The sequence below is a fragment of the Macaca mulatta genome, chromosome 4 (assembly GCF_049350105.2).
Source record: "Macaca mulatta isolate MMU2019108-1 chromosome 4, T2T-MMU8v2.0, whole genome shotgun sequence".
In the NCBI taxonomy this organism is placed as follows: Eukaryota; Metazoa; Chordata; class Mammalia; order Primates; family Cercopithecidae; genus Macaca; species Macaca mulatta.
In genome coordinates this window covers 39,964,367-39,980,678 of record NC_133409.1, presented here as the reverse complement: position 1 = coordinate 39,980,678, position 16,312 = coordinate 39,964,367, and the positions used below count along the sequence as shown (strand labels likewise).

At 41.6% G+C, this 16,312-nt stretch overlaps 1 pseudogene; it reads right to left on the bottom strand.

Annotated features, from left to right (window-relative positions):
* Nucleotides 1-290: 290 nt before the first annotated feature.
* Nucleotides 291-2,054, bottom strand: LOC100425390 (protein MEMO1 pseudogene; annotated as a pseudogene).
* Nucleotides 2,055-16,312: the final 14,258 nt, after the last annotated feature.

Here is a 16,312-nt window from a genome sequence, read left to right as displayed (position 1 = left end):
GCCATCTTTAAGAACTGTAACTAGGAGGGTCCACAGCTTCATTCTTGAAGTCGCAAGACCAAGAACCCACCATTTCTGGACACACTACCATTGCCCTAAACTATAAAGCATTTTTTAATGAGTTGAAATCAAGGAAGGACTATGCCTACTAGAAAAAAAGAGAAGAAAGTTCTATTAGTTTGAGGTTTCATAATCCCCCCAAACCAGGACCAATATCTTGGTAAAAGTTAGGCTAGGACCCTAGACTGAGTATGAGAATGTGCAGGTGGCCTCCCTGAGGATTCAGAGCTTCAGTGGACCGTGAGTGCTCCAGCTGCATAAGTGCTGAACTGTCTTGCCAATTTCTACACTGGTTTGACTGGGCGTAATTCAAAAACGAAAAGCTCATATTCTTCCATTTTTCTGGAGCTCTGTGATAGCATTTAATAATACCCCAAAGGGATGTCTTCCACATGTAATATTATGGTATTTCCTCAAGTAATTGCTAAAAGATATAGGGTCTAATTCTATAATACACCCATTTTATCTAGATACTCAATGGATCTATAAGTCTCCCCCTGGGATTCATCATAGTAACTGTAATGAAACCTTTGACACCAATGGCAAAAATCAGAAGAAACTACCAAGAAATTACTAGGATCCGCTAGATATTTACTGAAGAGTTTTCTGAATTCCTGTTCTTTTGACTCACTCAGAGCTCCAACCAGAATAGGGATAATGGTAAACTCATTCTTATGGATTTCCATGGCTTTATGTGTGTAAGGCAAATGCATTTCAATGCTATGTTCATATTTTGTCTCAGAAACATGCGTTCAAACATTCCTGTTTTCCACAGTTCTCTGTAAATCTTTTGGTTAATATGAAGATGATACAGAGATGTCCTGTATATATCCACACTGGAAAGTGCACATTGAGAGAGGGACACATGATGAGAAGGCCCAAGGATGAAAATTCTCTGGGTAATAGACGGATCCACTTGTTTATAAGCATGGGTAGCACAAGACCCACAGTACGTATATCCTGCATGGAGTGCAATAATGGCTCTAGCAGGTCTTTTTGTAGACTGTACTTGTGAAAGCCAACCTTCTAGCTGTGCATTCAGCTGTGGTCCTGAGGCTGAGTACCAGCTCCCAGCATGACTGACTTCCCGGCAGACCACTTGATTGGACATCTTGATGCCTGTGCCACGTATGGTGCACGAGGATAAATCAACAATGTGAGTATATTTAATGCCACTGAACTGTACACTTAAAAATTGTAAATTTTATGCTATGTATATTTTACCACAATAAAAATAAAGAGCCAGAGTTAATCAGTGTCAAGACATGGAGACTGGAAGGTCATGGTCATTGGAAGAAAAGGCCACCTGGACTCCTGCAAGCTCCAGCGTTTCTGTGTATCTTTGGGCAAGTCCCAAAACCTCCCTGAACCTCTTTTTCTCAAGGATAATAACACCGGCCCTATTACCTACTTCATAGGAACTGGATGGTACTGTGAAAGTATTTGGTAAATGTTAAACATTCTGTACAAATGGAAGGCATTAGCGTCTGAGGGAATGGAAAAACTCTTTGTAAATCCGTATGTCAGTGGCCTGGGTGATAAGTGGAGACCACCATCCTTAGGTTAGTATTCCAGGTGGATTTAAAGGGTTTGAACAAAAAAATCAGAGCAGGGCAGGAAACAGTCATTTATGTACATGCTACAAAATCTAAATTGGCCTGAATTGCCCTACTGTGCTGCCACTCCATTAGGGCTTTACAACCCTCGGTGGAAGGCTCAGCCGTATCCATAACTTTCGTGAAGCAGCTGGTGTTTCCAGCTCAGTGTCTCTAAATGGCCTGGCCAACAATGGAGCTGTTAATGAACATCCATAAAAAGCCAATAAAGGGTGCCTGTTGGATGCATATGACCTATGTCTGGTACAGGATTTGGGCAAATAAAATAATGATTGGTTCCAGGCACAATTCCAAAGTTTCAGCTTTGGAAACCAAAGGTCTATTTCTATGCTAACTGCTTATTTGCTAACATGAGACCCAAGGTACAGGGTTGGAACAGATTTCATCGCAAAAATTCTTTTTTTTTCCTTTTTGAGATGGAGTCTCACTCTGTTGCCCAGGCTGGAGTGCAGTGGCACAATCTTGGCTCATTGCAAACTCCACCTTCTGGGTTCAAGCGATTCTCCTGCCTCAGCCTCCTGAGTAGCTGTGATTACAGGCGCATGCCACCTCCCAAGGCTAATTTTTGTATTTTTCATAGAGACAGAGTTTCACCATATTGATCAGGCTGGTCTTGAACTCCTGACCTCGTGATCTGCCTGACTTGGCCTCCCAAAGTGCTGGGATTACAGGTGGGAACCACCACGCCTGGCTCATTGCAAAGATTCTTCTGGTCCTGATTTCTGCCTAAAGTCTTCAGAGAGGGACCATTGTTAGAGTTATGGTTTGATCAGCCTCTAGGGTTATTGGAAGAAATGCTAGTACGTTTACAACCTTTGGGTAGAGTTTTCTGGTCATCCTTCAGTGATAGGATTTGGCTTTTTCAGTGTTTATGCATAGAACACAATTCCAACACCTGCTGAGCAGGTGCTTGGGGCTTCAACCCTAGTTCTGAATTACATGTTTCCTCTTAACTCGCTGAGGGCTACCTGGCTTTAACACTTTCTCACTCTTGTGTCCTTAAAGGTCCTATTCTTAAATTTTCATTTCTTCCTTTTGAATTTGACTGTTACATAACTTTTATCTATCTCTATCTCTGTCCACACACACACCCTTAGGTGGCTTCTCCTTCCAATGACTGTGACCTCCCATTCTCCCTGTCTTTGCAATGTTTGACTCTGGCTGTCCTTGTTATTTTTATTGTGGTAAAATATACATGACATTTACCATTTTAACCATTGTACAGTTTAGTGGCATTTAGTATATTCACACACACACGCACACACGTGTATTTCTACCCATTCTTTATGTTGGGAGTGGAAGGAGAACTTCCTATACATGCTCAATTTTCCATTCTGGTGGTTTTGATGTTTGGCCATTCAGAGAACCTGAGAGCCAAGATGGCGCTGCCTTAGGGAGCTTGTTGTATCCTTCTGGGGCTGATGATTCCATGGTGGCCAGTCCATGACCATTTGGAGTCACTATAGCCTATTAGGAGGAAAGGATTGGCCCTACTCATTACCATATGACTAGCCTTTTCATGGCATTGGAATTATTCATTTTTCTTGGTTGAAAGTGACTTCATTTCTGTCTGTCCAGGAATAGACAGACCAGAGTTGGGGTTGGGTATTAGGGAGAAGAGACATGGTCAAGAGAAAGATATGAAAGATTTAGAAAGAGGAGCAGAGAGGGGAGAGTAAGAATGAAGACAAAGAAAAGAGAAAGGAAGCTCAGGGGAAATCTGGATGGTCCAAGACAGAGAAAAGAGGAAGAGGAGTTAGGATGGGTGGGTGGGTGGAGGGTAGGAGATGCTACTTGCTTCTCTGCCTGGGAAGGCTCAGCTTCCAGCAGCAGCCAGCCTTGGTCTGTGGTTACATCTGGATGTGGCTGGTGGCAGGGGAACACCTCTCTAGTCCTGTCTCTTCATTTGTCAGACACATTCAAAGTCTAGCTCAGACCCTGGAGTCTGCCTCCATGTGGCCTGAGGGGAGTTCATTTTCAATGAACCGGTCATCTGGGGAAGCGACTGGTTGCTATTTTTCACAATTTCTGTCTGGATATCGACTTTAGGGCAAAGCTGCTGCAACCACATTTGTGTTCCTTTTTGAGCTGGAGTGGGGGCATGCAGGGGCAAGTTTTCAAGCCACCCCATTTCTGTATAGCAGGAATCATTATTGAAAAACCAACCTGCAAATGTTTGTAACAGAAAGGTTTTGACAGTGTTCTTGAATGTTCTTGAAGATCTAAAGAAGCAATCTATCTGACTGACCTCCTGCATTCAAATGATCTGCCATACAGGTCTTGCTCCACTGCACAGAATTAATGTGTGGCCTCTGAATTGCCATGAATTCCAATTAGTTCCTCTCTTTAAACAGCAGTTTTTGGTGTCTGGTGGTATTTAGAAACTTCTAGCACCCCATTCTATTTATAAATTGCTTTTATAACCAGAGGATTTAAAGACTGAAAGAGACCTTAGAAATGCTTTAATGAAAAGAGCACTTTTCAATTCCAACTTCAAAACCCATTTGTCTGTGACCTTGAATACACCACTTAACTTCTGCATGTCTGATTTTGCTCCTCTGTAAAATAAAATGCTTGAACTAACTATGGAGTTACTTTGGTTCTCACCTTCCTTTATGCATTGCTCCATTGTTACTTCCCAGTGAGTAGTTCCCAGGGAGAGGCTCTGAGTCGTTAAGTGCCCAGGCCAGACCACACCCCAAGTTAGAGGCAGGTCCCCCCAGACCCTGCCTCGCGGCTCTTCTCGCAGGATGTCTCCACAACGCTCTGGGGAGCAGCGCTGTCCAGCTCATGGGGAAGCCCAGAGGCCAGAGAGGACCCACACCAGCTCCAAAGAGTCAGCAAGAATGGGGTCCTTGTTCTGCAGGAAAGGGACCTAGATCCCAGAACTCACCATGCTTGTTCTGGGTGCGTTTCTGCTGAGAGGTGTGTTTCTCTGCCATGGAGTAGGGTCTCTCTCACCTTAGAGAGAATGAAGGTGAAGGTTTTCCAATCTGAATGCTAACACGTTTCAAACTGAATTTGATATCTCTTTAGACCCATTCACCCATAGTCCAGGCTATTATGACCTCTCTGCTCAGCTTAGCTGACTGGACATGTTCATACAGATAGACCCTGGGCCATGACTTACCATATCAGACAGTAAATTCCTTACTCATGTCCTGCCCCAACCGAGCTGCTCCCCTTCTATGTTTTCTACATCTGTCAGCACAGTTCACGGTACTAGCATGGACACAGTGGCCCAAGCCAGGCTCATCTGAAGTCATCTTTGATTTTCTCTCTTCCTGGCCACTTTCACCAGTTGGCCTCTGTATTCGTTTCCCAGGGCTGCTGTAACAGAATACAGTAGTCCCCCCTTATCTGTGGGAGATATGTTCTGAGACTCCATTGGATGCCTGAAGTCACTGATAGTACCAAACCCTATATATACTGTGGCCTTTTTTTTTTTTAATCTGATAACCGAGCCAGCTCCTCAGTGATTTGCAGGTGGGCAATGTCTACAGCATGGATCCGCTGGACAAAGGGATGATTCATGTCCTGGAAGGATGGAGTGGACAGTGTGAGATCATACCACACTACTCAGAATGGTGCACAATTAAAAACGATGAATTGTTTACCTCTGGAGTTTTCCATTTAATATTTTCAAACTGTAGTTGACCACACATAACTAAAACTGTGGAACGTGAAACAGTGGATAAAGGGGAGCACTGTGCCACAAACTGGGTGGCTGAAAACAACCGAAATGACAGAAGTGTGTGCTCTCACAATTCTGGAGTCTAGAAGTCCAAGACCATGTTGTCAGCAAGGTCATGCTCTTCCTGAAGCTTGCAGGTGAGAATTCGTTCTATGCCTTTCTGGCAATCCTGACAATCTTTGACATTCCTTGGCTTGTAGAGGCATCGCTCCTGTCTCTACCTCCATCATCATGTGACATTCTCCTTGTATGTCTGTATCTCTTCTCTTTTTATAAAGGCATCAGTCGTATTGGATTAGGGCCCCCCTAAAGTGTGAATATGACCTCATCTTAACTTGATTACATCAGCAAATACCCCATTTCCAAATAAGGTCACATTCATGGGTACTGGGGATTAAGAATTCAGTATACCTTTTTATGGGACACAATTCAATCCATGAGAGCCTTTAAGTCCTGTTAATTCAAACTGTTGACAATTTCTAGTCACTCTCCTCTTCTTCATCTTCACAGTCATTCTCTTTGTTCCTTATCTGGATTTGTTCAAAGTCTCCCACCAGTTCTGCTCTTCCTACCTCCACACTGGTGGGATAGAAATCATCTTGCAAGAACTTTGGGAGATTATTATTATTTTTTTAAATAGAGTGCTGGAAGTGGAATTGTTGGCTGAAAAGGCATATGTCTTTAACATTTTAATATACACTGACAATTGTCATCCAAAGAAGGTATTTAAATTTGTAGTTAGTTATGTCTTGTATATGGTATATCCCCATCAAAACTCATGTTGAGGCTAGTCCGTAATGTAAAGGTGTTGACAGGTGGTGGCACCTTTAAGAGGCCCTTGGATGATGAGGAGTTCACCCTCATGAAGGGATTAATGCTGGCTAGAGAAGTGAGTGAGTTCTTGCTCTCTTGGGACTGGATTAGTTACTGTCACATTGGGTTGTTATGAAAGGTGACTTTAGGGCCAGGCGTGGTGGCTCACACCTGTAATCCCAACACTTTGGGAGACTGAGGTGGGCAGATCACTTGAGGTCAGGAGTTTGAGACCATCCTGGCCAACATGGTGAAATCCCATCTCTACTAAAAATACAAAAATTAGCTGGGCATGGTGGCAGGCACCTGTAATCCCAGCTACTCAGGAGGCTGAGACAGGAGAACTGCTTGAACCCGGGAGGCAGAGGTTGCAGTGAGGTGAGATCATGACATTGCACTCCAGCCTGGAGGATAAGAGCAAGACTCCATCTCAAAAAAAACAAAAAAAATGATGACATGTCAGCATGTCAAAATGTAAAATCCATTGATGCTAGGAAGAAACTGCATCAACTAGCGAGCAAAATAATCAGCTAATATCACAATGACAGGATCATGTTCACACATAACAATATTAACCTTAAATGTAAATGGACTAAATGGTCCAATTAAAAGGCACAGACTGGCAAATTGGATAAAGAGTTGAGACCCATCAGTTTGCTGTATTCAGGAGACCCATCTCACATGCAGAGACACACATAGGCTCAAAACAAAGGGATGGAGGAAGATCTACCAAACAAATGGAAAACAAAAAAAGCAGGGGTTGCAATCCTAGTCTCTGATAAAACAGATTTTAAACCATCAAAGATCAAAAGAAACAAAGAAGGCCATTATATAATGGTAAAGGGATCAATTCATCAGGAAGAGCTAACTATCCTAAATATATATGCACCCAATACAGGAGCACCCAGATTCATAAAGCAAGTCCTTAGAGACTTACAAAGAGACTTAGACTCCCATACAATAATAATGGGAGACTTCAACAACCCACTGTCAACATTAGACAGATCAACATGACAGAAAGTTAACAAGGATAACCAGGAATTGAACTCAACTCTGCACCAAGCGGACCTAATAGACATCTACAGAATTCTGCACCCCAAATCAACAGAATATACATTCTTCTCAGCACGACATCGCGTTTATTCCAAAATTGACCACATAGTTGGAAGTAAAGCACTCCTCAGCAAATGTAAAAGAATAGAAATTAAAACAAACTATCTCTCAGACCACAGTGCAATCAAACTAGAACTCAGGATTAAGAAACTCAATCAAATCTGCTCAACTACATGGAAACTGAACAACCTGCTCCTGAATGACTACTGGGTACATAAGAAATGAAGGCAGAAATAAAGATGTTCTTAGAAACCAATGGGAACAAAGATACAATATACCAGAATCTCTAAGACACTTTTAAAGCAGTGTGTAGAGGGAAATTTATAGCACTAAATGCCCACAAGAGAAAGCAGGAAAAATCTAAAAGTGACACCCTAATATCACAATTAAAAGAACTAGAGAAGCAAGAGCAAACACATTCAAAAGCTAGCAGAAGGCAAGAAATAACTAAGATCAGAGCAGAACTGAAGGAGATAGAGACACAAAAAACCTCCAAAAAATCAATGAATCCAGGTGCTGGTTTTTGAAAAGATCAACAAAATTGATAGACTGCTAGCAAGACTAATAAAGAAGAAAAGAGAGAAGAATCAAATGAATAGATGCAATAAAAAATGATAAAGGGGATATCACCACTGACCCCACAGAAATACAAACTACCATCAGAGAATACTCTAAACACCTCTATGCAAATAAACTAGAAAACCTAGAAGAAATGGATAATTTCTTGTACACTTACACTCTCCCAAGACTAAACCAGGAAGAAGTTGAATCCTTGAATAGACCAATAGCAGGCTCTGAAATTGAGGCAATCATTAATAGCCTACCAACCAAAAAAAGTCCAGGACCAGACAGATTCACAGCCAAATTCTACCTGAGGTACAAGGAGGAGTTGATACCATTCCTTCTGAAACTATTCCAATCAATAGAAAAAGAGGGAATCCTCCCTAACTCATTTTATGAGGCCAACATCAGTCTGATACCAAAGTCTGACAGAGATACAACAAAAAAAAAGAGAATTTTAGACCAATATCCCTGATGAACATCCATGCAAAAATCCTCAATAAAATACTGGTAATACTTCACAGAATTGGAAAAAACTGCTTTAAAATTCATACGGAACCAAAAAGGACCCCACATTGCCAAGACAATCTTAAGCCAAAAGAACAAAGCTGGAGGCATCAGGTGACCTGACTTCAAACTATACTACAAGGCTACGGTAACCAAAACAGCATGGTACTGGTACCAAAACAGAGATATAGACCAGTGGAACAGAACAGAGCTCTCAGAAATAATACCACACATCTACAGCCATCTGATCTTTGACAAACCTGAAAAAAACAAGAAATGGGGAAAGGATTCCCTATTTAATAAATGGTGCTGGGAAAACTGGCTAGCCATAAGTAGAAAGCTGAAACTGGATTCTTTCCTTACTCCTTATACTAAAATTAATTCAAGATGGATTAGAGATGTAAATGTTAGACCTAAAACCATAAAAACCCTAGAAGAAAACCTAGGTAATACCATTCAGGACATAGCCATGGGCAAGGACTTCATTTCTAAAACACCAAAAGCAATGGCAACAAAAGCCAAAATTGACAAATGGGATCTAATTAAACTAAAGAGCTTCTGCACAGCAAAAGAAACTACCATCAGAGTGAACAGGCAACCTACAGAATGGGAGAAAATTTTTGCAATCTACTCATCTGACAAAGGGCTAATATCCAGAACCTATAAAGAATTCAATCAAATTTACAAGAAAAAGGAAACAACCCCATCAAAAAGTGGGCAAAGGATATGAACAGATACTTCTCAAAAGAAGACATTCACACAGCCAACAGACACATGAAAAAATGCTCATCAACACTCACCATCAGAGAAATGCAAATCAATACCACAATGAGATACCATCTCACACCAATGAGAATGGCAATCATTAAAAAATCAGGAAACAACAGGTGCTGGAGAGGATGTGGAGAAATAGAAACACTTTTACACTGTTGGTGGGACTGTAAACTAGCTCAACCATTGTGGAAAACAATGTGGAGATTCCTCAAGGATCTAGAACTAGAAATACCATTTGACCCAGCCATCCCATTACTGGGGATAGACCCAAAGGATTATAAGTCATGCTGCTATAAAGACTCATGCACATGTATGTTTATTGCAGCACTATTCACAATAGCAAAGACTTGGAATTAACCCAGTTGTCCATCAGTGACAGACTGGATTAAGAAAATGTGGCACATATACATCATGGAATACTATGCAGCCATAAAAAAGGATGAGCTCGTGTCCATTGTAGGGACATGGATACAGCTGGAAACCATCATTCTCAGCAAACTATCACAAGAACAGAAAACCTAATACCGCATGTTCTCACTCATAGGTGGGAATTGAACAATGAGATGACTTTGACACAGGAAGGGGTACATCACACACTGGGTCCTATTGTCGGGAGGGAGTAAGGGGGAGAGATAGCATTAGGAGATATACCTAATGTAAATGACAAGTTAATGGGTGCAGCACACCAACATGGCACGTGTGTACATATGTAACAAACCTGTACATTGTGCACATGTACCCTAGAACTTAAAGTATAATAAAAAAAAAAAAAGTGACTTTGGCTTTCTTGCTTTCCTCTTGCTTCCTCTCTTGCCCTATGGTATTTTCCACCATGTTATGAGGCAGCACAAAGCCCTCATCAGATGCTGGTACCATGCTCTTGAACTTCTCAACCTCTAGAACTGTGAGTTAAATAAACCTCTATTCTTTGTACATTGGTCTGTGGTATTCAGTTATAGCAACAGAATAAAGATGAAGACATAGTCTTATATATAATGTATGAGTGCCTTTTTCCACACACTTTTTCCAACACAAGATTTTATAAATCTTTTACATTTTTGCCAACTTGTCAGATAATGATGTTTTAATATTTGTATTTGTGTTTTCCTAATAACCAGGGACTAAGACCACACACCACTGCCATGCTGAATGGTGAGTGTGGCGCCTTATCCTGCCACTGTTCTCTCTTCTGTGCAGCTCCAGTCAGCCTTAGTGCCCTCAGGGGTGATGGGGACATTAGTGCCTTCAGAATCTCCAGGTGAAAAGCAAGTGCCAGTTTCTATGTGTTCACATGTGAAAGGACACATTGCAGGCTCATTCGCAAAGTCCCACAGCTGAGTAAGCATGCAGCTGCACACAGATGCCAGTCTCCCTTTGGTGCTGGCACCCTCCTTCTCTATGATTGGCACTCTTGGTGCTCTTTTTGGTTGGATTGGGCTGAGGGATTGGAGGGGGACATTCCTGGTTCTGCCAAAGCACTTTTTCCCTGGGCATGCACCTCACTACCTGGATGACTCTCTTTCTCCTTCATGAGACTGACCTTCTGCTTCTAGAAGCTAGATGGGGTGGAGGGGCAAGGTAGAAGGGCCAACTTTGCCAACTCTTTATAAGGCTGAAGGGTGATTTGGGCAACTCTTTGGCACTGTGTTTAGAATGTATGGCTTTGTTGAGATGACTGGCTTCAGCTTTGAAGATTTAGCCAAGATTTCAAAACAAAAGGAGAGAACTCAAGCAGCATTTTGTTACATATATGCTCCATATGTGTATGAACATGGGAAAGTGTCTGCAAAGTACTACTCATGCCTTTGTTCTGGGGATGATAACATCTGTGACTTCTTTTCTATGTTAGAGTGCATGCATTGGGGCACTTTTACTCTGGGCTTTATAGTTTTATATTACTTAAATTTTTTAAATGAACTTTTACTAGTTTTGTATATAAAAAATTTTAAATATCAAAAATTCACCTTTGGGAATCTCCCTTTTACTAGGTTGTAGAAAGCAAAAGTATCAACACATTATTTTTCAAAAGGAAAGGGGTAATTTTAAAATTATTTTCTGAATGTTTGTCCTATGCACACCTTTGGGACAGAGTTTATTACACTTCTTTTTTGTTGTTGTTGAGATCCCACAATGTCTTGTAGAGGTATTGTCAAATAGGAGGCACTAAAAGCAGAAAGAAAAGAAAGGAAGGCCAGAAAGAAGGAAGGAAGGAAAGCAAGCAGGCAGGTGAGATTCACTAAGCAATGACAATGCGAATCCCAAGGACTTCTCAAAGGTGAGCTGGGTTGTCACATTCTCTCTTTCTCTCTCTCTCTCTCTCTTTTTTTTTTTCCTTGAGATGGAGTCTTGCTCTGTTGCCTAGGCTGGAGTACAGTGGTGTGATCTCAGCTCACTGCAACCTCTGCCTCTGGGTTCAAGCGATTCTCCTGCCTCCGCCTCCCAAGTAGCTGTGATTACAGGCACCTGCCACCACACCCAGCTAAGTTTTAGTAGAGACGGGCTTTCACCATTGTTAGCCAGGCTGGTACCAAACTCCTGACCTCAAGTGATCTGCCTGCCTCTGCCTCCCAAAGTGCTGGAATTACAAGCGTGAGTCACTGTGCTCAGCTGGACTGTCACATTCTCAAGACTCCTCTTTAACTTTACACAAAAGCATTAATTGCTATTTAAATTTATTTTTCAGCAAAGATTCTCTGGTAAGGTGCTTATCTGATTGCTGCCTCCAAGAACTCTGAGCTTCTCTTTCTCCTCAAAGACGACACAGAGAACTCTTTGAGGTTTTTAAATTAAATTAGGTGCCCAAGAAACTTATGCTTCAAGAGATGGTCATGCACTTGAAAGTGGTGGAGGGTGATCCAGAACTGCACGGATTCCGACCTGAAATGAAACTTTGGATTCTGTCCTGCTGGCTAGTACTTGAAACATAAACTTGAGTCTGGGCTCAAGGATAGCTGAAGATGAGCCAATGTTTTCCTCCCAGGAAATGTAACTGAATTGCCAATTAAAAAGCAAAGTGCTAGGCCAGGTGCGGCGACTCACGCCTGTAATACCAGCACTTTGGGAGGCCTAGGTAGGCAGATCACCTGAGGTCGGGAGTTCGAGACCAGCCTGACTGACATGGAGAAATGCTGTCTCTACTAAAAATACAAAATTAGCCAGGCGTGGTGGCACATGCCTGTAATCCCAGCTAGTCGGGAGGCTGAGGCAAGAGAATCGCTTGAACCCGGGAGGCGGAGGTTGTGGTGAGCCAAGATCGTGCCACTGCATTCCAGTCTGGGCAACAACAGCGAAACTCTATCTTAAAAAAAAAAAAAATGCTCATGAGAGCAGAATAACATAACAACATAAAAAGCAAATCAAAATAGAAAAATTGTTGAACCTCATTCCTAGCCAAAGAATTGTAAATTTACATAACGAACACAATTTTTTACCTATCAGCCCGGCAGAGATTTGAAAAAGAGGACACACTCAGTTACTAAGGAATCAAACACTCACGCACTGCTGCCAGGGGTTAATTGGAACAAAATTTTTAGAGTGTGCTTTTTCAACCTATATGCAGATGTGCAGAAATTTGAACGCCAGTAACACTTTTAGAAGTTTCAGAAAATATCTTGAATATGCAAAATGAGTTAGCAACATGCTGCTTACTACGATCTTATGTTTAAAAACCTGGACATAAACTGTATAGCCAACAAAGGGAATATGTTTAGAAAATTATGGTTCATCCATAAATAAAATGCTGCTCAACCATTAAAGTGGATGCTGCCAATCATTCCATTCAAACTGTGTTCCACAGAGCCCGGGGGTCTCCCATGATGATCTTGGGAAGGCTGAGTGTGGGAGAGTCCAAGCTTCTCACACCCACTCCAGCCAGAACTGCAAAATGCTGCGAATACTACATGGGAGAGCTACTACCAGAACAAAACACGAATTTTAATATAAGGGAAGGTGTTGATGGTATAATGTGAAAAAAGAAAAAGGCAGCAAGAGATAGGAATACTCTGTTTAGTTTTTTGGTGGTATGATGGTTTTGCTTTTTTCCCCTCAGTTTTCCCTTCCTGAAGTCTTTTTACCTCCTCTGTGAGGCAGTGCATGTACAAAGAGTAACAGAAGGGAGTCCTAGTGGAACTCGATGTAGGAAATGGAAAAAGGAGAGAGACTTTAAAGCCTACTTACAAACAACACGTAAGAGTTATGCTAAAGAGCAGTCATGTTTGACACACTAAAAGATCTCTTTTTATTGTTGTTTTTGTTTGTGTAGACACTGCACTTACTTTCAATCAAAATTAGTCAGAATTACACATCTCATTCCCTTGGGACCCACAGCATTAACTAGCACATCTGACACATGAATCCAGTTGCAGCGCTGATTTGAAGGTCTGCAGTGGGGAAAGGCACAGAAATCCAGGGAGCATCTCCTATGGGTCATGTGGAGAAGATGCCTTAATAGTTTTGCCAGTACTGGTGTTGGAAACTTTAATCTCGGTGTATTGGAGGGTCCATTAAAGATTTATTTGGGGGGAAATGGGCATGGTGGTCCACACCTGTAGTCCCAGCTACCTGGGAGACTAAGGCACAAGTGAGATGATCACTTGAGTCCAGGAACCTGAGGGCAGCCTGGGCAATATAGTGAGACCCTATCTCAAACAAAAATTTATCTGGGGTGGTAATATGCTCCTCGAATGCCTCTGTGCTCTCACATTTGAAAACTGCCCTCCTGTGAGGGATGCTCATGACTACTCAGAACTTTACGCAGATAGGTGCTGGTCTTTCGTAAGAATGCCAGAAAACTTCCAGAGACCTAAACTGATTTTAAAACTGTTATCAAAGCATATTTTGCACATCACTCTTTTCAAGTGATTTTTTTAGTAAATTCACCAAGTTGTGCAACCATCACCATAAATCTGTTTTAGCACATTTTCATCATGCCAATTCCATCCTTCATGCACATTTACTGCTAATTTCCATTATCCCCTGTCCCTAGCAACCACGAATCTACTTTCTATCTTTATAGCTTGCCTTTTGTGGATATTTCATATAAATAGAATCCCAGCACATGTAGGCTCTTCTGCCTGGCATCTTTCACTGAGTATAATGCTTTTGGGATTCATCCACATCACGGTGCATATCTGTAGCTTGTTCCTTTATCTTGCCAAGCCATATTTCATTGTATAGATATACAAGTATATAGACTCTTAAGTATGCATTGCATGTATGGCTTCCATAGTAGATGCACACAAGAAGAAAACTAACTTGCTGAAATGTTAGTAGCACCAAAAAATGTATTTCCAAGACAATCTTTTTAATGAGAATAGAACATTCATATTATAATACTATCTAATCCATCAATAACTTGGACTTTATTTTAAAAATAAATATTCATTGAGTTCATGCTAACTGCTGTGCTAGGTGTTGGTGATGTCTGGACTTGGAGAAAACATAATCATTACCCTAAACAAACTCAGATTCTTTTTTTTTTTTTTTTTTTGAGACAGAGTCTTGCTCTGTTGCCCAGGCTGGAGTGCAGTGGTGTGATCTCAGCTCACTGCAACCTCTGCCTCCTGGGTTCAAGTGATTCTCCTGCCTCAGCCTCCTGAGTAGCTGGGACTACAGGCGTGTGCCACCACGCCCCACTAATTTTTTGTATTTTTAGTAGAGACGAGGTTTCACCGTGTTAGCCAGGATGGTCTCAATATCCCAACCTCATGATCCGGCTGCCTCGGCCTCCCAGAGTGTTGGGATTACAGGCATGAGCCACTGCGCCCAGCCAACAAACTCAGATGCTTATGGTAGACAGACACAGAGCACAGGTGAAGAAATGAAGTGTTGGGTGTTGGCAGAATATCAAAGTAGCTGATATGGTTTGGCTGTGTCCCCACCCATATCTCACCTTGAATTGTAATAATCCCCACGTGCCATGGGAGGGACCTGGTGGGAGGGAACTGAATCATAGGGATGGGTCTTTCTCATACTGTTCTCATGATAGTAAATAAATCTCAGGAGATGTGATGGTTTTATAAAGGGCAGTTCCCCTGCACATGTGCTGTTTGCCTCCCGCCATGTAAGACGTCCCTTTGCTCTTCTTCTTCTTCTGCCATGATTGTGAAGCCTTCCCAGCCATGTGGAACTATCAGTCCATTAAACCTCTTTCCTTTATAAATTACCCAGTCTCAGGTAGGTCTTTATTAACAGCATGAGAACGGACTAATACGGTAGCCAGGCCTAAAATTCTAAATTGGAACACTTGTGCACATTTTAAGGTTTTTAAAAGTTCCTATTCTAGGTTCATGGTGGATAATTAATAACCTCAATGGGGAGGTAAACAAGTCATTTTTAGGGTCTTCTATTAAATTCTGTACTAGTAACATGATTTTGATGACCTTGAATGAAATCACACAAAGACTTGCTTATCTAAATATACATTGAAAGGCATGTGTGCTAGGTACTTGTCTTTATTGACCCAATATTCCTATCCCTCCTTTCCTGCTAACAGAACTCAAATTTGTTTGGGTAGTAGCAGAAGCCCTTTGGTTTCAGGGAGGAAGGGCCCACTCTTAATCCCTGGGAATTAATAACAATTCTAAGCCAGTTATTCCTCTTGGCCAGTCGTTCGTCTAAGGATGACTATGTGATCCAGTTCTGGCTGGTAAGATGCAAAAGAAAGTATTGTTAGTGACACTTCTGGGAAAGTTCTTTCTTTTCTGCTACAAAGGGAACAGACCCAGCTGGCATGGAATTTGCCCCTTTGCCCTTTCCCTTGGTTCTTGCCTGGAATGTGCATGTGGTGTCTGTAGGTGCGATAGGCATCTTGAGACCGAGGGACAAAAAGCGTGAGGATGAAAGTAAGCTTGCTAAGGATAATGAATCTGAAAAGATGAAAGGAAATGTGGTCCCTAATGGTGTCACTGGCAATATGAGCCCAGGGCTGTCTATTCTCAGATTTATTGTTATGTGAGAAAAATTAAACTTGTGTGTTTAAGTTTTGTGCACACATTTTTCTGTTACTTGCTGCCAAAAGCATCCCTAACTGATATAATACACTTGTCAGATTTTCGAATGTTTGGAAGCTGAAACAAAGCATACATATATGTGCTGACAGAATTGAAATTTAAAAAGTATATTCTTTGATTTGTTTATTCACCAAATTTTAAACACTTTCCAGAAATGGTGTCAA